This window comes from Pectinophora gossypiella, chromosome 21 (assembly GCF_024362695.1).
Source record: "Pectinophora gossypiella chromosome 21, ilPecGoss1.1, whole genome shotgun sequence".
NCBI classification, from domain to species: domain Eukaryota; kingdom Metazoa; phylum Arthropoda; class Insecta; order Lepidoptera; family Gelechiidae; genus Pectinophora; species Pectinophora gossypiella.
This window is the reverse complement of record NC_065424.1, coordinates 3,024,149-3,051,032: the sequence shown is the minus strand read 5'-3', so window position 1 is coordinate 3,051,032 and position 26,884 is coordinate 3,024,149. Positions and strand designations below refer to the sequence as shown.

At 38.0% G+C, this 26,884-nt stretch overlaps 1 protein-coding gene and 1 non-coding gene across 3 annotated transcripts in view; one reads left to right on the top strand and one right to left on the bottom strand.

Moving 5' to 3' along the window:
* Window positions 1–26,884, top strand: part of LOC126376498 (uncharacterized) — an 80,415-nt gene that overhangs the window by 35,339 nt on the left and 18,192 nt on the right. The gene's annotated exons all lie outside the window — the stretch shown is intronic.
* Window positions 20,170–20,241, bottom strand: Trnav-uac (transfer RNA valine (anticodon UAC)). The gene has a single exon. It is a non-coding gene; the product is annotated as a tRNA-Val (tRNA).

Sequence of the window (26,884 nt, the reverse complement as noted above, 5' to 3'; positions counted from 1 at the left end):
CTATTAACATCGGAGGGGACCTTAAAGCCCGATAACCAATTCGTCCTTGCTTCCAATCAGGCAGCCTGTCTCGTGGCTTCATTTACGTCTTCATTACATGATGCATGACTTTTAACTCTCATGCTGCCAGTCGAGCAATGAGAAAATAGGTAATTACCACACATCTTCCCTGGTGTCAGGGTTATGATTGAGCCGCCAAAGGCCCCTGACATGGCTCATGTAACGATTACTCACATCAGTAAATAGTAACCGGGACCAACGGCTTAACGTGCCTTCCGAAGCACGGATCATCTTACTTTCGGACAATCAGGTGATCAGCCTGTAATGTCCTAACCAAACTAGGGATCACAAAATGATTTTTGTGATATGTCCCCACCGGGATTCGAACCCGGGGCCTCCGGATCGTGAGTCCAACGCTCAACTACTGGACCACAGAGGCCGTTATTATCACATTAAATCTGCACAATGGCATCTGTAGGTATTCCATCTATGTTTTAAGGAGAGTTTGCACTCTGCTACAATCCTATGTCAATCGTTAACCTTTAAAATCTTAAAAGGGTGGATTGAACTTAAAGAATAGATAAACGATTTATTAATACTAAAAACAGGCAAACAAAACAACCCTTGTCTTACATCGGTTGACATTTTCAAGCATTAGAAAAGTGGTTTACTTATTTATAGAAATAGAATCATTGGAAAAGTCCCCACGGCACAGCAAACGCTTCGCGCGTGTCGCCAATTATATCGAAGGCTTCAACCAATAGCCGTGCGACATTTATCTACGTAGGTAGATAGCGTTGCGTTCGTCTATTGGGCGAAGACCTCGATTTATATCGCGCCACGCGCGGTACGGTTGTTGTACCGCGGGGTCAGATGCTCTTTCGAATGTTTCAGTGTGGCTTCACTGATCTGAAAACTCTATTTCCATCATGTTACATAAATACTCACTTAGATAATGTATTCAGGAGTAAAAGGGGTCGAAACTAAGTTAGACTGTTTGTTACAGAAGGTCCATTTATTATTATCTACTGTGACAACGTTGTTGTAACTTCAAAATACACGTAGGAATGGCTTTCAACGTTAATTGATGCGTAGTGATAAGAAACCATCGTTTTCAGCCTATGTCTCAGAACATTCACGGAAAAAACCGTCATTAGGTACAATGTTAAAGTCTGAAAAAAATTGTCGAATAAACTACTTATTTACTAAAAATATTTTTTACAAACGTCAAAACTAATGAGGGACTTATAGGCTACGTTCCCCAAAAAAAAATCAGATGGCGCTGTACAGATTTGCTTTCGTTTAACCTAATTTCATGGATAACAGATGTTATATGCATCTTTTATCTTTGTTTTTGCGTATAAATGACGACGCTTGTTATCACATCTATCTATCTCATAATCTGATCCAAGTATCAAGCAATAATTATTTTTATATAAGCTTCTGCCATTATATTATATTTTTGTGTAATTATGTACCCAGGCAATGAGAAAATAGGTAATTATCACATTAAATCTGTACAACGCCATCTATATTGTATTTTGGGAAACGTATCCTAGAAAGTTCCTCATTACAATTATGGAATTTGTATGAAAATACGGGCGTGTGAAGTCATCATTTAAATCGGTCAAACGTACTCATTGTTAGGTAGTACCTAATTTACAAATTAAAATTCAAAAATACCTAATATAAAAGAAACATGAGATGTATGTTTAATCATTTTCTAGATTAGTATTTTATAGGTTTATCATATCCAGCTTACGACATCGTATCAACAGTGGCTGCAAGTTGTCTTTGATTACTTGTGGCTCTGCCCACCCCATTAGGGATTACGGGCGTGAGTTTATGTGTGTATGTATGTATTTTATAATTTCTCTTTGATCCAGTGAAGTCCTACAACAATACCTATTACGGGAGTTAAAACACATACATAATTCCAGTAATACTGTTGTAAAAAATATATTATACCGATGTTTAGTATATTGTTGTTAGTAAGTACTTATTAAGTCAAATTTCAATTCAATTTTTAGACATAAAACCGCACCTTACCACAGACCATATTAATGCTAACGTACCAATAATGTTTGCACGCCTATTTCATCCCTAATAACTAAATTCGAATCGTTCCGGCAATTACTCTATGGGCGTGTCAATTGATTGGTCCAGTGAGTTCAACACGAGCCACAGAATATTTTACAGCCGCGTCTTATGGCGATAGTCAGCTGGTGTGTGTGGACTGTGACGTGTAGGTCAGTGACCCGTAGGTATGCTGAGTGGTCAGCATTAGTGATGATTGGTGTTGCTAGACGTGTGTATTTTTGTTATTTGTTGCTTCTTTTTACTGGAATAAAAAAACACAGAACGCATTCAGCAGATCTTCCTGTTAAACCTGTGACAGGTGATCACCCACTTTGAGAACATTCTTATCTTATCTAGCCTTAAGTGTCCCACTGCTGGGCAAAGGCCTCCCTCCATTTCTTCCAGGACTTTTTTGGGAACATGAATTATGAATTACATTTCCGGCAGTAAAACGGCGCATAGGTTTTGTAAAAAGAGCTTTATTGCCTAGCCTTTAGGCTGACAAGATCAGAGTACAAGAAAGAACAATTTGAAAAAGAAAAGCAGCCCGTGTCCTATTTAAAGAGTTTTCACAACGGGAACATTCCCACTTTAGGAATTTTCCTGGGAACGTCTCATCACTGCTCGCAAGTCCCAGACACAATAGTAAAACAATGAGGCTTGGATTTTAAAAAGATATTGGGTCTTTTTTTATTTATTTTTTTCTTATAAAAACAATGTTACAAACACTGTATACAGGTTCATCAAGTTAGAAAGGACACAATACCTTTAACAGTACAAGTCTAATGATTAAACTTTTTTAAATTGTCTATGGTCAGAGCGTTTGTCTACCAACTAACAGGGGTGCCAGTTGCTGGAGAATATTCTTTCCCTCCGATGAATGAGGAGAGTGTATGAAACCGTGGTAGCCTAGTTGGTAGGACGCTTGTCTCTCAATTTGACGTCGCAGGTTCGAATCCAGCATAGGCCTAAACTGATGATTATCAAATTCGTTTTAAAATTCATATTTGGATCACAAGTGATTATCACGTGCTCAGTGGTGAAGGAAACCCACATTCTCGAGAAATGCATTTTCGGCGGTATGTGACCTAACTTGTATTGGGCTGGTTTTCCCTTCGCGGGTTGGAAAGTCAGACAGGCAGTCGCTTCTGTAAAAACCGGACCTGTCAAAGTTTCAGATTAGGTAAGCGGACCCTGTGAAAAACGGAATAATGCTAGTTGATGTATGAGGAGAGACTGTGTTCTGCAGTGGGATATATCTATGGTGATAATGGGACGTAGGCTGTTTACATTACGTAGGTAATAGATAGGCACCTAACTAACTAATTTATTGATTTATGGTCATTGAATAGGTTACGTATTAGTAGAGTTGTAAAATCTTTCTTTAATTTGAGGCGAGAGAGCCTTGACCGCACTGAAAGCAATTAGTTGTTGTAAGTTTAATTGTTTATAGAGCTAGGAGAATGTTTATTGGAGTGAGTTAATTTTTATGTTTTTTAACTAATCTAATCTGGTAAGTACATCCCTATATTGCGAAAAGCCTAACCCTTCTCGTTTTCAATTTTCACGGTTTTAGGAAACCACGTGTAACATCCATATTGTTTTTCTTTTTCTGGAAAAAAATGAAAAACAAACTGATTTTCTCCTGCGGATTAAGACCTAAAAACCGAAACTTGGGTTTTTACAACATTTTTACAACTTATATTTTTATTCTGTTGTCCAAAGTAGACTAGACTTTCTTTGATCCATGTATAAAGGCCAATTTCGTCAGAGACGCCATTGTGGGCGCGTGTGGGCAGTCCTGTTTGAGCTAATCTAGCCACGTTTGGAACACACTTCTGAGTAACTATACTTTAGTAGGCGAAATTGGAAACACAGATACGTTTCTATACAATATAACGCAACTGTTTTTTTTATTATAAGAAGAGTTAGACGACCTCATTAACTGTGGGTTACTATAGTAACATAATTATACGTTAATGAACTCTGGTGTCAGAGATAAGCACCTACTATTGAGCAGCCAAAGGTTTCTAAAATTCTGACATGGTTCATCTTACATGAACAGGTACCAAAATAGACTTCTGTCATCCTTGATTTGTTGTTCTATTTCGCCAGTTTCTAAATAGCGGTACCTATACATTAAAGATACCCTTATAACTAAGTACAGTCATGAGCAATATAATGTACCCACTTTAGGACTCTGTCGCACAAACATATTTGACATTTAGTGGGACTTACAGTTCAATTTGTCAAAAAAGTTAATGTGACATGGTACCAAAGTGTATACATATTAATGCTCGTGACCGTACCTATAGCTAGCCATTTCCCTCCCTCCCTCCTTTCAACATAATATTTCAGTATACGAAAGCGGAAACTATATATGAAACTTCCCTATTCGTCTGCGGTCGTAAAATATGAGTGAAATCTATCAAAATCCTTTGAAATTGCAGTCCTATCACGTTTGAACAGTCCGCCGGCCAGTCTTTACGGCGGCCATCTTGCTATCCTTCCCCATTTCGTTTTATTTCCCGCCATAATCGCCTGCACTAAAATGTGTTTCAATAGAGAGAAATATCGTCCTATCTTCTGTTATTGACCATCTGGAGTCCATTTTTATTATTAGATTATTGTTATTATATAGCGGGCTATTTATTGTACGATCTGGACATTTTTGGTTATAAAGCGTAAGCGCGAAAAAGATTTAAGTCTGTACTTATGTGTAGTAAAATACATCATACCTGCTTGTTTACAAAGAAAGACACTACGTATATAAAGGCAATGGTATATATGTTTACCGGAGTGGGGCCTTTGGTGGCTCAATAATAACCCAGACGCCAGGGTTGATGAGGTTGTTAATCTACCTCAGTAACCACACGAAGAATAGAATAGTAAAACAACCGCTTGGTTTCTTCTTGAACTTTGTTTAATAGGTAACAGACTAACAGTTAAAAACTCTGAATATAAATACCGAAGATGTTTGAAATTAGAACAGTTTAAGCAAACGATTTTTCACAGCCGCAACAGATACCGAGCTGATATTTATGATCGATTCTGTAGATCGATTATTTAAATGGTCAACTATTGTAGCATAACCCTGCGAAGCAAAGTAAGATGAAACCCAAGCTTACGAGTAAAAGTTAGATTCCTATACGATACAGTTACGAGTAGATAGTTAGATACATACGTAAGTTATATTGGTTGCAGTGCACGCAATATCCTCGCCGGCCGGTTCCCACAGCGCAGCGGAATTAGCGGTTCCCGTTCTCTTGTAGCTTATAACTCTTACGAGCTTGGAACGTGGAACATAGTAGCAGCTAGATCATTGATTATGACGCGATCATAAGTTCGTTACAATATTTTTCGTGTCATTTTTTATTGAAGCTTTTAAATTACTTCATCCTCCTAGCGTTATCTCGTTTTTCACAGGGTCCGCTTACCTAACCTGAAGATTTGCCAGGTTTTTTACAGAAGCGACTGCCTGTCTGCCCTTTCAACCTACGAAGCTTTTCAATTAGGTACCTAAAATCTATATACTTATTGACGAATGTAGAGTCTCATAATTTTATAAAAGCCGCTGAATTCGACTTTATAACTTTGAAATCATATTTGGATGATAGATAATTGTTATCATGGTTTCCAGGATTTGTGCCCGATTAATGGCATTAGGCTCGTCCCGTATTACACTGCACTTGAGAAGTGGGTGTATATATAGGTTCTATACGCTTTTGCCAACCCCTTAGAGGTCACAGGCGTGATGCTATATTATGTTATATAAATTATTTGTTTTAGTTGCAAAGTTGTGACTTATTGTCGATTTGCCTTAGGTGTCATTTAAAGTTCTCAAAAAAGTACTAAAATGAATGAAGATAAATGCCGAGTCCTTAGAGTTGTTACCCTTTTTTTATTGCTCAAAATCTGCAAGTAACAAAGTAGAGTTTGAATAATAGAGTTACACAATACTATGGAATAACTCTTTAATTCTACACAAATCAAACGCATTACATAAACAATTGGTACTAAAGGCAGCCTTATTACATAGGTAGCAACACTACACACACACACACAGACACACATTACATTATAAAGTTACCCTCCAACACAAAAGCCATCAAACAACCCAATTTCTTTCACCATATCAAACTTTTTACCCCTTGCATATGAAATGACTAGCCGTTCCCTATTCCTGTCTACGTAATCTGTCTGGTTATGAATGAAGAGATCAGGTATCGACCACACTTCCGCTGAGATGCGGTCGAGCCTGACAGACGCCATTAGAGGGAAAAACCACGCGGCTCCTGTTACCATCAGTATGTCATACATAAACGCGCGATATGGCGCGTCGGCCAAGTTCGTGGAGACGGGTGTGGATGGTTTTGACGCTGTCTGGCGCAAAAAACCGCATCTCTGCTGAACAGAACGCGAGGATGCATATAATAACTTAGGCTACTCTGTAATGCTATATGTTTCTTTGTGTAAGTAAATATATACTACCAAAAAATAGACAGTAATTTTAGATACAACTAATCAAAGACAGAAATAGACTTCCGCTCCAAGCTAAAACCTTTTTCAAAACTTAGCTAGGTACCTTAAGATATTGAAGGAAAATTCCAAGCGCAAATCACATGCTTCTTACAAAGGGTGACCTAAAAAAGCCCGTTGAACGCGAAACAACAAGGCTCGGTATTCAGCCGATCACGTTACAAAGTAGAGAAGCCCTGAAGTGGCTGGATAAACGCCAGATTGTAGTGGCCCTATTGGCTAATACGCGGATTATGAACGAAGTGATTTAAGTTAACCCACCACTTAGACTTGCCGGAGATATTATATAAAATATTTATAGACGTGAACTAAGACAATTGGCTTATAAGAAATATGAAATATATTATGACAGATGTTGGAGCTGATATAACATAACATAAGCTACTATATCCCGAATAGTAGTGGGCAGCATTCCGGGTCAGTACCCACTCAACAAACACCTATTTAATTTAGGGACAACGGACAGCCCAGTTTGCAGAGGCTGTCTAGACGCAGAAGAAACTGCCCCCCATGTCATCCTGGAATGCACGGGAGTGTCAGCACAACGGGTAAAAATCCTCAAAGGAATGGGGTCGCTCCGCAAAGCCTGTGAAAACCCCAGGAGCAGGAGCTTCTGGAAGGAGTTAGGTTGGCTTACGTAGTCAACAATTACACGCATAATGGGCCATCTTAGAGTCTAAATGCGGAAAACAGAGCCCACTAACATAACATAACATAGATACTATATCCCAGCAGTCAAGAGTTAAAACCGCCACTGCGCCGAGGTCGTACCTGACTTTGAATACTACCTCCCTGGAGGTCTATTAGGAGTGAGCCCCAAGAACTTCGCGTTCATAAATAATAAAATACCTATTTGGGCCGAAAAGTTCATCAAACATTTAAGAATAGGTGTCAAATTAAAATTGAATTTCACACCGGAACATAAATTTTAAAAGCTTTATTTATTTATTTTATTATATAGGTACATAAGTTGTATACTAATGATGAAATTTTCACGAACTCAAGCGAACGAACGAACCAACATTCAACTTCTCTAACACTGTTATACCCCTCCTTTACCTATCTTACCTTACCTACCTTCCCTTACCTACCTTCCCTTACCTACCTTCCCTTACCTACCTTCCCTTACCTACCTTCCCTTACCTACCTCACCTTATACCTCATATAATTTGCCCTAAAAAGTGACCAGGCAAATCTCTGAGTATTGACAGTCTAAAAGTAACCCCGATCGCCATTACCAGCTAATTTAACCAACCTGATCGTTTAGCTTGATATCTACCTCACGTTCACTTCCATATACGTCGACACAAAGGAAACGGATGTATCCTTGTCCATAATAGTAGGTACTTATAGGGCCTAAGTACACAGACGCGGCTCCGGGAGCGTACCGGGCCGGGATACTTTACAATCTTATTAACTGACTTAAAAAAGAAGGAGGTTGTATAATACCATCCTCCATGATCTAGTGGTTAGAGCGTTGGGCTCACGATCTGGAGGTCCGGGTTCGATTCCGCAGAGGAAAATTGTCTAAATCACTATGAAACTGTCCTTTGTTTGGCTAGGATAAGTCTTTGGAAATCAGCATAATAAAAACAAAAAGTATACCTCCAGGTGATTCGCCCAATCCCGTCAATCTCCAGTGGGTTCTCGTGATATTATACTTCGGGAGTGATCCCGAAAAATTTGACGAGATCTCGCGAGAACGGGATTGCATTCCCTAGTGCGGGGCGGAGAAGGTCCCTTCTGCACATCTTCTTCTTTGCGAGTCGATGGCGATCGAAACTAAATTTTTGCTGACCAATAATTACAACGTAACATACATAAACAACCTATATACGTCCCACTGCTGGGCACAGGCCTCTCCTCAATCAACCGGTGGAGGTATGGAGCATACTTCACCACGCTGCTCCAATGCGGGTTGGTGGAGATGTTTTTACGGCTAATAACCGGGATCAACGGCTTAACGTGCTCTCCGAAGCACGGAATCATCTTACTTTTTCGGACAATCAGGTGATTCAAGCCTGAAAAGTCCTTACCAAACAAAGGACAGTCTCACAAAGTGATTTCGACAAGCACATACACAATGTTAATTTAACTTCTATGCCAGCGGTTCTGTGTGCCTTGATGACTGTGTGTGACTAACTCATCGCCAATACTCAATCGTCGCTAATATGGTTGGATAGACAATGAGTATTCATGACAATTGTCAATGATTTATTTGATTTGATTGTTAGTCCCGGTTACTATTTACTTAAGTTGCGTAGTCGTTACATAAGCCGGGGTGGCTCAATAGTAACCCTGACACCAGGGTCATAGAATAAGGAATAATACTACGTACAGAAGGTCAACTCTCCGCTCCCCACCAGCGTCTGCGCTAGGTTTACCTCACCCCCTCTCGAACATAGTTTAGTCTTCAATCGTATGGCGTCAGACGTCACACACACAGATGCGCGTGTACGATAATGTCAATGTGTGGTGTCTGTGTAAAAGGAGGTTGTTTGTATAAAGTGTCGGGGGTGTGCCAGGGTTACAAGATGACTGACGTCACAACCCTCACGTGAGAAGAAGAATCTTAACTCTTCATAACATTAAGGTTGTTTTATTTGCTAGGTAAGCGTGGTCGACTCTAGACCACATCGTCACTTACCATCAGGTGAGATCGTGGTCAAACGCGAGCCTAGATTATTATGATATTTATGTAGGGATATGAAAGGAAAAGCTCCAAATTCGTTTTCCGTCGATTCTTTTTTAAAGTCCCGTAACCTTCCTTCTAATCGTCCTCCTTCCCACACCCCTCTCCTCTCTCTCTCGCACACTGTCATCCTTCCCTTTCACTCACCTTACGTTCCGTTACACGCCAAATCCCACATTTATTATATATCAAATGATATTTATTTATTTTTTCATATCCTTTGTCCATTGATTACCGATATTATCAGGATTAACGGGTACTTAGCAATTACGAGAAACCGTGAAACCGAACCGTAACCGTATTTTACGTGAACCTGTGGTATCCCTTTATAATAAACGTTTCTTTCTTTCTTTGAAAGACATACAATACAAGGTACGAATATAAAATTGCTAGACAAAATTCTAGGCTAAATAAATTAAATTCATCTTTTTTGGGGTAATGTATTACGTTTTCACAATAAAATACCAGACAGCATTTTGAATTTGTCAGAAAATAAATTTTAAGCTCCTGTGAAGCTTACTTTATGTAAAAAAGCTTATTATAAGATTAATGATTATCTAAATGATAAAAATGCCTGGTATTCATTGTGTTCCTCTAGTTATTAAATAACTTGTAATGTATACCTACCTTGATTTAAAAGATGTGTTGCTGTTGCAGTTCTTGTCATTTCTTCTCTTCAGCCATAACGCTTTGCGAAATGACGTAGACTCAAAAATGTTACATTGACCTTGAACAAGTTTATCTATGATAATTACGTTGAATAAATGATTCTGATTCTGATACGGAGATGTAGGAATAGGGGGAGGAAGAGGAAGGGAGGGGAGGGGGAAATCTAGAGGAGGATTGGGGGCATTGTTTAATTGTTTCCGTCTGATTCTTCATGCCCATGAATTGTTACGTCTTTAGCGTAAGCGTGAAGGTTTTGTTTTGACCCTGGGGAAGAAAAATGGCCACTGGAAGAACGGCTGATTCTTAGAAAATTACAAAAAAATAATAAAGTTCAGTCACTGAGCCCAGCGAATTATTTGTAAACAGTGGTGAAATTATGAACCATTAGTTGTCATAATTATAAAATTTATGTTTTTGTAGATCTTTCATTCCCACATATATCTACAATACCAAAGTATCTCCAGCAATATCTCTTTGCTAACACCACACAGCAAGCCCCGCCTATTCCCTACCTACCCCTCTGCAAACAGCGCGCGATGCATTCCGGGCCCCGTGTAAACACGCTCGACACTTGTACTGTGAACGAACTCGGACGTGATGAGAATAAATAATGTCACGATACACTCACGCGCATCGCATGTTGACGGATTTATCATTGATTTTTACATACATACGTACAAAATTTATTGCACTTAAAACAAATATTAGAAATACATTATTATAATTAGATAGGTAGTACAACAGGCGGCCTTATTGCTAAGGTGGAAATCAATTCCAGGTAACCTTTAGGTATAGAAAATTGTTAGAGAGAATGCATGTCATAAGTGCATCGGGTTCGAACTCCGAGTTGGAAAGTACCAGGATTTCCGGAATTTGTGTCTGGTTAATGGCAATAAGCCCGTCCCCTATTACATGGAAACAGCTGACGAGGTGAGTAGATGTTTATTATGAACCTCCTCTGCCTACCCCTTCGGGGATATACGCGTGATGCTATGTTAGCTTTTAAAGTGACTTAATCTTATCACTTATGTTACGTGGAAACACAATATGTTACATTTTTATGGACTTTTTAAATAGTTGTTTCGTTTCATTTCCGTCATACAAAATACATCAACGAGAGCGAATATAATTTAATACCATTCTGTAAAGTAATAACATAAACAGCCTATATACGTCCCACGGCTAGGCACAGGCCTCCCCTCAATCAACCGGAGGGGGTATGGAGCATACTCCACCACGCTGTAAAATAATGGGAGATATTATTTTTTAGAATTTAAAAAAGGAATAGTTCTCAAGAACACGTTAGATTGCGCCTAACCAATGGGCCATTGCCAAGATGCCAAGGATAAAAAAAAAACTTTCGTTTAAGTAATTTAATAAATAAAAGAAAACAAAGATTTTAATTATATTTTACTTATTTTAATTCAAGCAGTGCTTTTACTAATTTTGATTTAATTGCTTGTTTTGGCAGTTTGGGTATTTTCTTTAGAAAAGGTTGCTCGTTAAAGATTCGGGGTATTATATATGTAGGTATTTAGACCATAGTAATTTGCCGCACTAGGTTGTCTTAGTTTATTTTCTCGGACTCTTTTCGTTTGGTATTTATTGGTTACTCGAATTTTGTAAAAGTAAATGTAATAGAGAATAGATGGAATAGAGCCTAGTAGCATTAAAAGGGCAGAAATCCTGGAAATCACATGATATAGATTATCCAAAGAAATAAATAGAATTTTATTGTAAGTATCTTATTACACTTAACTTTAACAAGGTATGAATGAAATTATAATAACTGAGGAGACAAATAATACGACGCAGTTCACTGTTCAATGGTTTAATCCGAACTGAGCTTTACGCACCTACCACACTATTTGTTATTTATACTTTTACTACCCTATATTTATATTACTATGAAACAACCCACTTTTGCGACTGACTGTACCCAGGAGACCGAGTAGCACTCATCTTAGTTTAGTTGAACACATTCACTTCCCAGACGATGTCCTTTGTCATACATACACACACACATACATACATCATACAATTCCATACATACATGCATTTCACTTTACGTCCTTTTTAAATGTAATATTTAGATGTGTTCTTGTAAAATGTGTTTGAATGTTCGTTGTCTTTTGAATATCACTTGTTATTGAGATTTAATGTTAAACGACCTCCGTGGTCCAGTGGTTGAGCGTTGGGCTCACGATCCGGAGGTCCCGGGTTCGATTCCCGGTGGGGACATATCATAAAAATTACTTCGTGGTCCCTAGTTTCATTAGGACATTACTGGCTGATAACCAGATTGTCCGAAAGTAAGATGATCCGTGCTTCGGAAGGCACGTTAAGTCGTTGGTCCCGATTACTACTTACTGATGTACTCTAAATAAGTAGTGGTTACATGAGTCATGTCAGGGGCCTTTGGCGGCTCAATAGTAACCCTGACACCAGGGGTGATGAGGTTGTTACTCCACCTCACAACCCACACGATAGAAGAAGAATGTTAATCTTCTCGTTCATTTGTTTCAGGTAATTATCCTGTTTTGATCTTAAGTGGGACTTCATTTGTTTTCAAATGAAGAATACATCAAAGGTAAACGAAATGTATGAACACGACGAAACTTCCCAAAAGCATAATATCAATATCAATACCCATCATCAATCTCCATAATCAATAGCCACTGCGGTCCAGTGGTTGAGCGTTGGACTCACGATCCGGAGGCCCTGGGTTCAAATACCGGTGGGAACATATCACAAAAATGACTTTGTGATTCCTAGTTTGGTTAGGACATTACAGGCTGATCACCTGATTGTCCGAAAGTAAGATGATCTGTGCTTCGGAAGGCAGCCGTTGGTCCCGGTTACTATTTACTGATGTAAGTGAGTAATCGTTACATGAGCCACGTCGGGGGCCCTTGGCGGCTCAATGATAACCCTGACACCAGGGTTGATGGGGTTGGTAATCCACCTCACAACCCACACGATAGAAGATCGCGTTAAATCTAGATAGCGCCATTCATATTATTTTTGGGTTACCTTGGAAAGTCCCTCATTTTAGGTAAAAAAGCGCTGGAATGACCAATCAGTACTGATCACCTTTCATCATCCATTCAACATATCAAAAGTGCCACACTTCCCGTCTGTATAACCAAAATGTAAATCAATCTTGAAAGTAGTCTAGAAATTACTATTCTTATCTTCTTATTTTAAATTCCTTGAATGTCTAAACACATTATGCAGTATAGGATGTTTTCACATCTAAGTTAACGTTTCTTCCTTATTATTAGTTGTTATTAACATAACATAACCAGCTATATGCGTCCCACTGCTAGGCACAGGCCTCCCCTCAATCAACCGGAGGGGGTATGGAGCATACTCCACCACGCTACTCCACTGCGAGTTGGGGGAGATATTTGGGCTAGTAGCCCGGGACCAACGGCTTAGCGTGCCTTACGAAGCACGGAATCATCTTACTTTTCCGGACAATCAGGTAATACAAGCAATGTCCTTACCAAACAAAGGACGGCCTCACAAAGTGATTTCGACAATTTCTCCATCGGGAATCCATCCCGGACCTCCCGATCGTGAGCCCAACGCTCTAACCACAAGACCACGGAGGCTGTTTTTATTATTATAATTATATTAATAACGCAGTAAGATCCAACACTCACTGAAAGCAATAAGACGAAAACAACGTGTAGCATCCTTCTATTTTAGTCCTTACATGTATATAAAGGGTTTTAGAGAACGCATGGACGAAGCTAGAAGCAGCCTGTCTTTTGTGGCATTTTTGTACATTTGGTGTATGTTACGTATGGTTGGTTGACTTGACAACATATCGTATTGGGGTCATCATCATCAGCCCATTAACGTCCCCACTGCTGGGGCACGGGCCTTCCCTATGGATGGATAGGGAGATCGGGCCTTAAACCATCACGCGGGCCCAGTGCGGATTGATGGTTATTAACGACTGCTAATGCAGCCGGGACCAACGGCTTAACGTGCCTTCCGAAGCACGGAGGAGCTCGAGTTGAAAACTTATTTTTTTTTTGTGGTCATCCATCCTATGACCGGCCTTTGCGAAAGTTGCTTTACTTCAACAATCGCAGACCGAGCGCGTTAACCGCTGCGCCACCGAGCTCCTCAATTTGGGGTAGTCAGAGGTATATTCCATCACAAGATGAACTAAATACCTCACCTCGCCAAACTTGACTGACGTTGACTTCACTGGCCAAAATCCTATTTCAAATAAAGATCATAACACAAGATAGTACCACGCCCCTATCCCTGAAGGGGTAGGCAGAGGTGTATAGTTATACACCGACTCCTAGTCTAGTCATGTATGTCTAAAATACCTAAGGTCTTTATTATCTGTACAAGAAGAAGAAAAATGGGAAGTGAAGTGTTTATTTTCAAGATTCGTCTTCGCAAACCGTAGCATCAGATTAGCAAATTGAAAATATTTCACAGGAACTCATGTTTTATACAGCGGAATGCTGTTTATCAATAAGTATTCAAATAATTTGATCACAAGACTTCAAGTTTCGTAAGGCCTCGCCGCTCTCGCGCATACAAATGTTACAAAATACAAGTTACTTTTACTCGCAAAATGGTAAAAGTTTTCGTTCATAAAAGGGAAATTTCTCGGATCCTTGTTGAATCCTAAAATATTCAATAAGTAACTAGAAGTATTTCATTGAAATGTTCCTTCAGATATTGGATATACGAGAGAGGAAATAATTTGTTTCGGAAAGTGAAAAGTAGGTATGTAAGTAAGGAACTGTGTACTCATCGTATTCGATTATGTAATATACACGAATAGCACCAATGAGTTATTAATTTATATTACGTGTAGTTTTTACTACTAACATAGTTGGGTCGACCAGAAAGAGTTCTAAAGAGTTGGTCTAACAGAAGTCTCGTTGAGGTGTGGGTACGGTCACGAGTACTAAATATGTAGTTTGAAACCATGTCACATTAACTTTTTTGAGAAATTAAACCGTAAGTCTTATTAAATGTCAAATATGATAGTGCGACAGAGTTCTAAAGTGGGTACATGATATTGCTCGTGATTGTACTTAGTTCCATCTTGTGATGGATGTATCTCTGACTACCCCAATGTCGGGTTATAGTTGTGAGCTTATGTTATGTTGTTATATTGTTATTTAAAAACAACGACAACTTACTATTGTTATTGTTAAGTATTCGGCCTCCGTGGTCCAGTGGTTGAGCGTTGGACTCACGATCCGGAGGTCCTGGGTTCGATTCCCAGTGGGGACATATCACAAAAATTACTTTGTGGTCCCTAGTTTGGTTAGGACATTACAGGCTGATCACCTGATTGTCCGAAAGTAAGACGATCCGTGCTTCGGAAGGCACGTTAAGCCGTTGGTCCCGGTTACTACTTACTGTGTAAGTACGTAGTCGTTATAAATGAGTCATGTCAGGGGCCTTTGGCGGCTCAATAGTAACTCTGACACCAGGGTTGATGAGGTTAGTAATTCGCCTCAAAACCCACACGATAGAAGAAGAAGTTAAGTATTTAAACTAGGTTTTTGACTCTAGCTGTCCAAATATTGACCTACGGTCACACGAGCATTACTATGTATACACTTTGGTACCATGTCACATTAACTTTTTTGACAAATTGAACTGTAAGTCTCACTAAATGTCAAATATGTTAGTGCGACAGAGTCCTAAAGTGGGTACATTATATTGCTCATGACTGTACATTGGTGCTGATTCCAGAACACACCATCTAATTTCATTTTAAGTTATATCTGTCATTTTCTTATTCGCCGAAAAGGAAAGGGACGGGTAATCGACAGTCGTAAAATTTATGGAACACACGTCATTTTTAGGCAGAAATTAAAAAACCCTCCACAATTTTACATTGGCCAATAACCTGACAGAATAAAGATGACAGCACATGTCAAACGGGTTGAATATCAGCGTGATGCCAATTTTATTATCCCGGGGTAGTCAATCATTTTAAAATTAACAGTTGTCAGTCATCCGTCCCTTTCCTTTTCGGCGGATAAGAAAATGACGGGTATAACTTAAAATCAAATTAGGAGGTGTCTGCAGGAATCGGGGCTATTATCTGTCTGTAATACATGTCCCATCAGATATTCGTCGGTCGTTGGTATTTGTTTTATCGCTAGCCGTAGTGCTGACCGATAAGCCGGTAGTTATAGTGTACTTGTACCATAGAATCGGTTTGGAAACATTCATCTTTGCTTAAAAAAATAAATATCTAAGTACTTTGATTTTTTTAAAACATGCAATTCAAGAAAAAAGAATAAGAAAGAGATATTTATAACATAACATAAATAGCCTTTAAATATACGTCCCGCTGCTGGGCACAGGCCTCCCCTCAATCAACCGGAGTGAGTATGGAGCATACTCCACCACGCTGCTCCACTGCGGGTTGGTGGAGCTATTTTTACGGCTAATAGCCGGGACCCACGGCTTAACGTGCCCTCCGAAGCACGGATCAACTTATTTTTTCAGACAATCAGGTGATTCAAGCCTGTACAGTCCTTACCAAACAAAGGACAGTCTCACAAAGTGATTTAGACAATGTCCCCATCGGGAATCGAACCCGGACCTCCAGATCGTGAGCCTAACGCTCTAACCACTAAACCACGAAGGTTGTTATGGAAATGAAAAAAATTAAAAAAAAAACGCCAACATTTTCATGAATTTTCCGACAGGAAATTCCACTTAGTTTGGTATCAACTTAGAATCATAGTCTGAATCATCCCCCTCAGTATTCGTTACGGTATCACTAACAACCATACGTACTTGTATGGCTACCTGTACGTTCTTGTACAGGGTGTAAGTGACATCGTAACGAATACTGTGAGGAATAATTCAGCTCATTATTCTGAGTTAATATCAAGTGCAATTTTCTATCGCAAAAGTATATAATTGAAAATAATTTAAAAAAGAAACATGAATTTTGCGACGGAAAATTCCACTTCGCTACCTGTATATCAACCTGTATATTTTCGTAAATAATTATTAGTAAAATAAACATAAGTAGTAAGTAAGTACTCATTACTTTCCGTGACTAGTAATATAATCTCGTGAGAAAGTCATACAAAACTGACAGTGTGTACTGTGTAAATCAGTGTGTCTTTAATTAAACATTGATTAGATTATGCAGCACACTGCGCAGGTTAGGTAATCATGTACTATGTAATGTTATGATAATGCGACACGCATCATTGCACGCATAAACAAGTGCAGTAGCTAGTATTTAGCATGGTATAAGAAAACCAGGTATGCTCAAAAGTGACAGCTCACATTTCAAGGTTAGCCCAGTTTGAATTGAATTCTATAGACGTGAGTTTATGTATATGTCGCAGGGGTATGATAAAAACAGGGATTTGATCAATTCCCTAAGGGATTTGATTAAATCACGGAGGATGTTAAAATAACAACACGATTTCATCTTTTCCCTTAACAAATCTAGTGAATTGAACAAATCCCTAAATTGGTTCAGTGAAATGACATTTGAAATTGGTACACGGTCACGAGCATAAATATGTATACACTTTGGTACCATGTCACATTAACTTTTTGACAAATTGAACTTTAAGTCACACCAAATGTCAAATATGTTAGTGCGACAGAGTCCTAAAGTGGGTACATTATATTGCTCATGACTGTATGCGCATGCCTAATTTTATTTAAAGTTATATCCGTCATTTTCATATCCGTCGAAAAGGAAAGGGACGAATGATTCACAGCTCTTAATTTTAGGAAGAATGAGTGAATGAATGAAGAACCCGGGCGAATCAAAAGGTACGTCGCTGGTATGCAATCCGTTTGACGTGCTGTCTACTTAACTGTGTCGGGTTATTGACGGATGTAAAATTTTTAGACGGTTGGTTTAGATTTGTGCTTAAAATTGACGTGTGTTCCATAAATTTTATGCTTGTCGATTACCCGTCCCTTTCCTTTTCGGCGGATAAGAAAATGACAGATATAACTTAAAATAAAATTAGATGGTATTTACAGGAATTAGCACCAATGATCACCAATAATAGTTGATGTTTTCCCTAAACTTTCCTTAGAGGCCTGTCACCGGCGCGTGCGACTAAAAATAGTAGCGCCGCCATAGAATGCTGATCAGAACGCGTCGGGTTTCGCAACTTGTACAGTTACAAGAAACGCCGCGCGACAGTGCGTGTTTAAGACATACTGATATAGGCGACTTGTTTACTTGACTAATGTTCAATGGTTGGAGGTATAAATGATTTTGGCGTAGGTCCATCTTTACAAAAAATTGTGGGTAGACCCTAAAAGTCATCAATAGGATAATCTGCAATCACCCCTACCATATAACATAAGGTCACGACTATATCCCAATTGTTTCGTGTACAGTCATAAGCAATATAATGTACCCACTTTAGGACTCTGTCGCACTAACATATTTGACATTTAGTGAGACTTACAGTTCAATTTGTCAAAAAGTTAATGTGACATGGTACCAAAGTGTATACATATTTATGCTCGTGATCGTACTAGGTTCATGATTACTTACTAAACAAAGACAGATCTAAAACTAACGAAAAACATTTTCTTTTTTTCTATTTAACCTATTTATGAATTTTAATCAAGAAAATCGAAATAAAATAGTTTATATTGAAATAGTTTTTTCTTTTGTATAAATTGGCCATCAGTTATAGATTGTAAGTTATTTTTGTCATTTAACATTTAATTAATGCATCAAGAAAATCGTAATGATAAGTACGATATTTTATCACATTCTTAAACATGACGTAACAGCACACCCTGGATACTTCATACAATACAATACAATACAATACAAATACACTTTATTGCACCACAATAAAAAGAAATAAATTACAAAAAGACTCTTAACTAAGTACATGGCAAATGGCGGCCTAATCGCTTAAAGCGATTTCTTCCAGACAACCATAAAAAAAAGAAAAGAAAATATATATAAAAAAAATTTTAAAGATACAAAACAAATTCATACAAAACACCTCGTTTTACGCAAACATTTCAAACAACACATTGACGTTACCGGACACGCGCGCCTGTGAGTGTGACGTCTGACGCCCATATGATTGAAGACTAAAGTAAGACCGAGGGGGTGAGGTAAACCTAGCTCAGGTGCTGGTGGGGAGAGTATACGTAGTATTATTCCTTTTGCTTTTTCATACAAATTCCATAGTGATTTCGTGTTTTGACGTTTAGTAAAAAGTAACTGACGTAACTAGTTGGAAAGTAGCCTTTTATAAAGTTTCAATAGATTTTTATAAGACTTACTAGCCACCTATCACGCTGGTCTAACAAAAAGCTCGGTGTGGTGTAGGTACTTAGTTCATCTTGCGATGGATGTACCTCTGACTACCCCATTTGGGCAATTTTATACTCGTGAGCTTTTTGTTGATACTAAATACGATTCAAACCTAAACCAAACTCAGTAAAACCCGAGTGTGATACTAAAATAAAGCAAGTTGGTCGCCCACGGCCATTAATTTATGTCTCTGGAAATAGTAGCGTTATAAGTTGCTTATTAACGGCTGAACTATTTTTGAATGAGAAATAATACGGTTTTATATGTAGATATAATTATTATAATAATATTTTTCATACGTATATTGCCTCTTTTTATTCTCCCGCAGATATTGTTTTACTACCTCTGGGTTGGCTGGAAGAGATCTCTCTTAGAGATAAGTTCTCCCTTGTAAACGTCCATTTCATGTTTGTGATGTAACTAGTTGTTACTTTTTGTTTTGGTTTTTTTTTCTGTGTACTTATTGATTTCTGTCCTGTGTTGAATGTAATGTACCTGTCTGTCTGTGTTTGTGGTGGCCGGAAGTAATAAATGTTTCTTTCTTTTCTTTCTTTAAGTGCAATAAAGTATATATTTTAATATTTCTTCTTCTTCTTATCGTGTAGGTTGTGAGGTGGAATACCAACCTCATCATTCCGTCAGTATGTCTTATGTCAGGGTTATTAGTATTACTGAGCCGCCAAAGGCCCCTGACATGGCTCATGTAACGATTACATACTTACATCAGTAACCGGGACCTACGAATTAACGTGCTTTCCAAAGCACGGATCATCTTACTTCCGGACAATTAGGTGATCAGCCTGTAATTTTAGGAAATTACAGGCAAACTAGGGATCACAAAGTGTTTTTTGTCATATGTCCCCACCGGGATTCGAACCCGGGGCCTCCGGATCGTAAGCCCAACGCTCAACCACTGGACCACAGAGGCCGTTAGAAATAATACTTAAGTATACCATTATATAGTATACCTTCCGCACTAACTTGCGAGTGATCCCAAGACAAATCCAAACTCGAAATTCAAATTAGTAAGTTAGATAGTAAGCAGAATAAAAACACAAATTAAGTATTTTATTTTTTTATCAGGTAAGTTCTGTGAGAAAAAGCATAACCTTACATAAACAGCCTATATAAGTCCCACTGCTGCGTTTACGTATAGTGTGAATATCATCATTTATACTCAAAAACAAAGATAAAAGATGCATGTCTGTTATTCATGAAGTTAGAAGGTTAAACGAAGGAAAATCTGTACAGCGCCATCTATTTTGTTTTTGAGGAACGTAGCCTGGAAAGTTACCAATTGATCATTGTAAGTAACCAATTGATTACTTCCAATTTCGTAAACAATTACAATCAGATTGATATTTTGTCCTCTGATTTGGTCGTTATGGAAACAAATTAAATTACTGATAATGTTTGAAATGAAAATGGTAGGTAATGGCAGGTTGACTGATGTTCAATTTTCAATATCAATTTAATATTGTAATTTAAATTACTTCTTCCAATTCCTGGGGCAATTTCTGTTTGACGCGTCCCAGACGCGGGGGTGGACGAGAGAGAGGCAAGCTGGGAAAGATGTATGAGGCCTGACAATGATGATGGAGAGCAATGGAAAGAGCTATGCTCGGCATTTCCTTACGTGACCGGAAGAGAAATACTTGGGTTCGATCTAAAACCAAGGTTAGGGATCTGGTAAAAGTAGTTGCCGAACGCAAGTGGAGATGGGCGGGACACATTGCTCGAATGGGCAAAGAAAGATGGACCCGGAGATTGTTGGAGTGGCGCCCACGAGCATTCACAATACCGAGGAAGACCACCAATGAGATGGAAGGACGACATTGTGCGGCACGCAGGATATGGCTGGATGTCGATAGCCCAAGATCGTCGGAAGTGGAATAACATGGAAGAGGCATACGTCCAAAATTGGATATGAATTTATGCTGAAATAGATAGATAGATAGATGAAACACAAATCATGTCTCTCCAATGTAGTTCCCTATAGAAAGTACTGAAGTTAAGGTTCATATTGAAGACTTCAGTTGTCCACTGTCATAGGAGACTGGCTTTAAAAATCTATAAATAATACAATGAAGGTTTTTGAAAAAAGTAAAACCGTAGCTCATTCGCAGAATGCGTTCATATATACAACCAGTTTTGCAGCTTCACAGAATAAAGAGCTTTCTCAAGATGCATTCGCTTTACTGGTAACGCGTTAACGGAACAAAAACTGAATTAAACAAATTACTTACCATAATCAGAAATTATGGTTCGCTTTATAAGTATGTTATTTTCATAATATTTTCATTTGTTTGTTTGTTAGTTGACCTAACCTGTATTGGGTTGGTTTTCCCTTCGCGGGTTGGAAGTCCAGACAGGCAGTCGCTTCTGTAAAAAAACCTGACCTGTCAAATCTTCAGGTTATGTCCCCTGTGAAAAACGAATTCTAAGCACTCAAATTATTTAAAAATTCAAAGCATCAGTTACGATACTGTCAATATATTGAGGATGTCTCTTTAGGTCGTGACTGGCCGCCATGAGAGACGGAGTAACGGACGAAACTCGGAACGTGATGTTGAAAAATGAATGGCCGCAGATCGATATCAATGGAGCATCGGCTAGCGGCGCGGGCGCAGAGTGTGGGCTGCAGTGGGGATGGATGAGATCGCTTTGAGCGATAAAGCCCCGTGGGAGTGCCACAGTTACAAGTGCCTTGGACACAAGCTACTGACGCATTTGGACAGGAATATTAAAAAAATGTAATGGCAATAACCCGACAGAAGTTGACAGCACACGTCAAACGGGTTACATACATATGAGTGAGATGCCTATTTTATTCGCCACGGTTATTCATTCATTTTCAAATTAACAGTTGACAATCATCCGTCCCTTTCATTTTAGAAAGTGACAGGTATAACTTAAAATAAAATTAGGATGTGTGTGATTAGGGTGTGTGTTAGGATTCAGGGCCTATGTTTTTGTATGTTGTGTGTTTCCGCTTCCTCTTCTAACTCTGCCCACACCCCCACACCGTTACTGTTGCATCCCACGCGTGGGCCGCAGCACTTGCGGCGCTATTGATCACCGACAGACACACATACATATTCGTTATTAACTATTATTATCTGTGTTGCATTGTGTTTAACTTTTACTTGTAATTTTTGTATGACATAGTTATGAAAGATAGGTAAGTACCTATGAGAATTGGAAAGGACGCGCCGGTTAAATTGGGTTATAAGTATAATCAAAATTTTACTTTAGTCCCATTTTTTTGTTAGTGACATCGTAACGAAAATTTTGAAGGATCAGTCGGACCATGATTCCGAGTTAATAACAGGTGGAATTTTCCAAAAATCGCAAAAATATGGAACTGAAAATAATTATAAAGACACTAATAATGAATTTTTCGATAGGAAATTCCACTTGATATCAACTTAGAATCATGGTCGGAATCATCCCCTTTAGTATACGTTACGGTGTCACTTGTAAATAAAGTTGTAAAACTCATAATATATAACATAAACAGTCTATGTATAGGTATAGGCTGTCCCATTACTGGGCACAGGCCTCTCCTCAATCAACCGGAGGGGGTATGGAGCATACTTTACTACGCTGCTCCACTGCGTTACTCATAATATTTATTAATTTTATTTGCGTAATAATATAACATAATCTCACAATAAATTCATTTACTTACTTATTGAATATAAATATTTGGGGTTATAAGTACCTACTTAAGTGTTTTTGCCTTGCACTATTGTAAATCTCGGGGTTTTCGAAAAATATTTTAAATATCTTGTATAGTATAGTAGTCTTATAATTTGAAGGAATATTCTGAACATAAATTATTATTAAGTACTTAATTATTTATTTGTAACCTACCTTTTGCCGTAGAGACGGTGGTGCTATTTGGCGTTTCATTTAGGACCTTTCGAAGCGTCTCGTTGAGGCTATGCACGACCCGAGGGCTGGTAGCTACTTCTGTCAAAGGGTTGGATTAGCTGTTCAAAGGGGAAATGCTGCCAGTCTTCAAAATCATTTATTCAACGTACTTAATTATCATGGATAAAGTTGTTGAAGGTCAATGTAACATTTTCATTTATTCAACGTAATTATCATGGATAAACTTGTTGAAGGTCAATGTAACATTTTTGAATTTACGTCATTTGGCTGAGGAGAAGAATTGACAAGAAACTGCAACAGCAACACATCTTTTAAATCAATGAGGGTACATTACAAGTTATTTAATAACTAGAGAAACACATTCAATACCAGACATTTTTATCATTTAGGTAATCATTAATCTTATAATAAGCTTTTTTACATAAAGTAAGTAAGCTTCACGTGAGCTTTAAATTTATTCTCTGATAAATTTAAAATATTATCTGGTATTGTATTGTAAAAACGTATACATAACCCCAAAAAAGATGAATTGAATTTACTTAATCTAGAATTTTAAGATAAGATAAGATAAGATAAAGATTTTTATTGTGCATAAATTTAGGTATTTTGAACAACAATTTAATTTTTACGTACATAGAGTTTTACTTTTTGTAGATATCTGTATGTTGTTTTGTGTTTAATAAATGTTGAATTATGAAATTATCATTAAGTACTAAATAAAGACAAATCTTAAGGTAAAAATAATTAAATTTTGTAATAATAAATACATTTTTCAATAATCTTCTTTTCAATGTACCGTTTCTTTATTTTTTTTTTATATTTGTACGCCTGCATGTAGGCCTAATACATCACAACATTGTTATTTAAATTATTTTTACCCCTTTTTGTATTTTATGTGTTCTCGCAAATAAATTGATTTGATTTGATATAACAAAATACAAGTAACAAACTAGTTTTTAATTAGATCACACGTTATTTGACACTGCGTTTGCGCAACCTCGTCACGCCATACAATGTAAACATACGAAGTACCAAATCACCTTAAAATAACTGTTTTAAAAATTATATGTCTGCAAAAAATTGCGCATGTATAATAAGTAGCTATTACTTAAATAGTTTTTGTGTCAGAAATATAATGTATGCGGTTGTTCATGATACCATCATTATTTATATTTATACAGGATGGTCCGATAAAATAAAAAAATAGCTATATCCTCTTAAGACCGAGATTTCCAGACACAATTGTTAAACAATGGGGTTTGGATTTATAAAGAGCATTCGGTCTTAGGAGGATCTCCGCACAGCTCCGCGTCAATGGAAACGCAGACTTAACGTGCCTTCCGAAACACGAATAATCGTCTTACATTGTTTGTTCGCCAGAAAAAATAAACTTCAATTGCGAGCTTATTGTATGTAATTGTGTATGCGTGTGTAAAAAATAAAATATAAAAAATATTTTATGATTATTTTATGTAAATATTATTCTCTAGTTCTCGCAACGTTCACTGGTTTTGTAGGTCCAATATCTATGCCACTGCTCAAGGCTTGACGAAAATTTTGAAATTCGTTTAATAATTGCTAACCAGCGCAGAGCGGCTTGGTAACCTTAGAAGACCGATTATAGCTCAGTTGGTGGTAAGCGTGCCTTCTACTCAGTGGTCCCTTGTTTAATGTCTAGCCCGGGAAACATGAAATCACATTGTGGTACCCCACCTTCTTTAAATTAAGTACATACATAAACTCACGCCCGTAATCCGTAATGGGGTAGGCATAGCCACAAGTAATCAAAGACAACTTGCAGCCACTGTTTACACTGTTGTTGTTGTGTTATTTTTATTAATAGTAATAATAATTTCATTAATTTTAATTTTTCCGTGCTTCGGAAGGCACGTTAAGCCGTTGGTCCCGGCTGCATTAGCAGTCGTTAATAACCATCAATCCGCACCGGGCCTGCGTGATGGTTTAAGGCCCGATCTCCCTATCCATCCATAGGGAAGGCCCGTGCCCCAGCAGTGGGGACGTTAATGGGCTGATGATGATGATGATGATGAATAATAATTTCATTTACTTTTAATTTGACAATCATTGGTTTAGACCTGTGCTGGATTCGAACCTGCGACCTCAAAGTGAGAGGCAAGCGTTCTACCAACTGGGTTACCACGGCTCCATCCATTATTAATTCTGATCAAAATAAAGAGAAGCAATATAGGTAGCAACATAGTTCTATACATACCTAATGTGATCCAAATATCAAGCAACAATTATTTTTATGTATGCTTCTGACATTACTTCGTATTTTGAAATGATTATGCACCCGAGTATTGAGAAAATAGGTGATTATCACGTTAAAGCTGTACAACGCCATCTATATAGTTTTTTTTTAATATAGGGTAGCCCCCTAGTTAGTACATGGGATTTAAACACAGAAGGCGAGGAGTCGGTGTATATCTTAGAACAATATGCTATACTTACAGCGCTTCCTACTAGTGATGTGCCAACTCGGAAAAACCAAAACTCGATTTAACTCGAGTTAAAATCCACGTAACTCGGGTTGAACTCGAATTACTTAACTCGAGTTAACTGGATGGACAATAGGATGCTTCTTTTTAATGTGATTTAATAATGTGGTCGTATTTCCACTATATTTGAATGAATCTGAACACTGTTTACACCTAACACGTCCACTCACTGACGACGATTCGAATACATCCCAAACTAAAGATTTTCTTTTAGGACCCGGCATTTTTCAAAAACATAACAACGCATAACACGCAAAAACTAAAATAATAACCGGCACTTTAAAGAAAGATAACCTCAAATCTAATGTAATGACACTTGTTTGTTTATTATGAATGATCCTACCACTTCGGTGATACAGGTATAAAGTAAAATGATGTACTTAAAATTTGATTCTCCGAAGTGTCATTGCCTCGACTCAATTCATCGAATCACAGTCGACGTTTCGGTATCTAGAAATCATTCTTTACAAAACCTCTGGCCTTTTTAAAATCTTAACACATTCACTGTTTGCAGTATACTTACTTAAATAAAAAAGCTGGAAACCAAAACTTTTTAAGGTGAATTTTTATTTTAAGTACATATGCTTGTAAATATGGATAAATGTATATTGTTATTGTTATTATTTCAATAAAAAAACACATTTTTCTAATCCCGGTACACCGGTATTGTTCTGGGGGCAATAACGAAAATACCGGGTTTGAAAAATGGTCCGGAATTGCGATCCTCAATTGCCATCCCTAGCGCTCGGATCCGAGCGGTAGGCGCCGCTACAATAGCCCCGCCCCACTCGGATCCGAGTGGTGAGCGAGGAATGTGTTAAGCATGGACCATGATACAAGCCCCATAAACCCCGTTGTCTTAGGCAGACATAATGTGAGTTTTAATTTAGAATAAAACCCAATTTTTTTAACTTGAACTTATATTAATTATAAAATTGTACAAATTGTGTAAATGATGCGTTCGGTCAAGAGGTCAGAACGATAGTGAGATTGCAAATTTATTGGCAAGAAACTCCTATGCAAAATGCAGGTTTTGTTATACGCGGGTGATAATTGCGGACTTGATTTAAGAAGGCGCTGGCCGGAACACCCGTTATTCAACAACAAAGCTCCAAAAAATATGTCTACAACTTTCAACTAAGCATAAAAATTAAA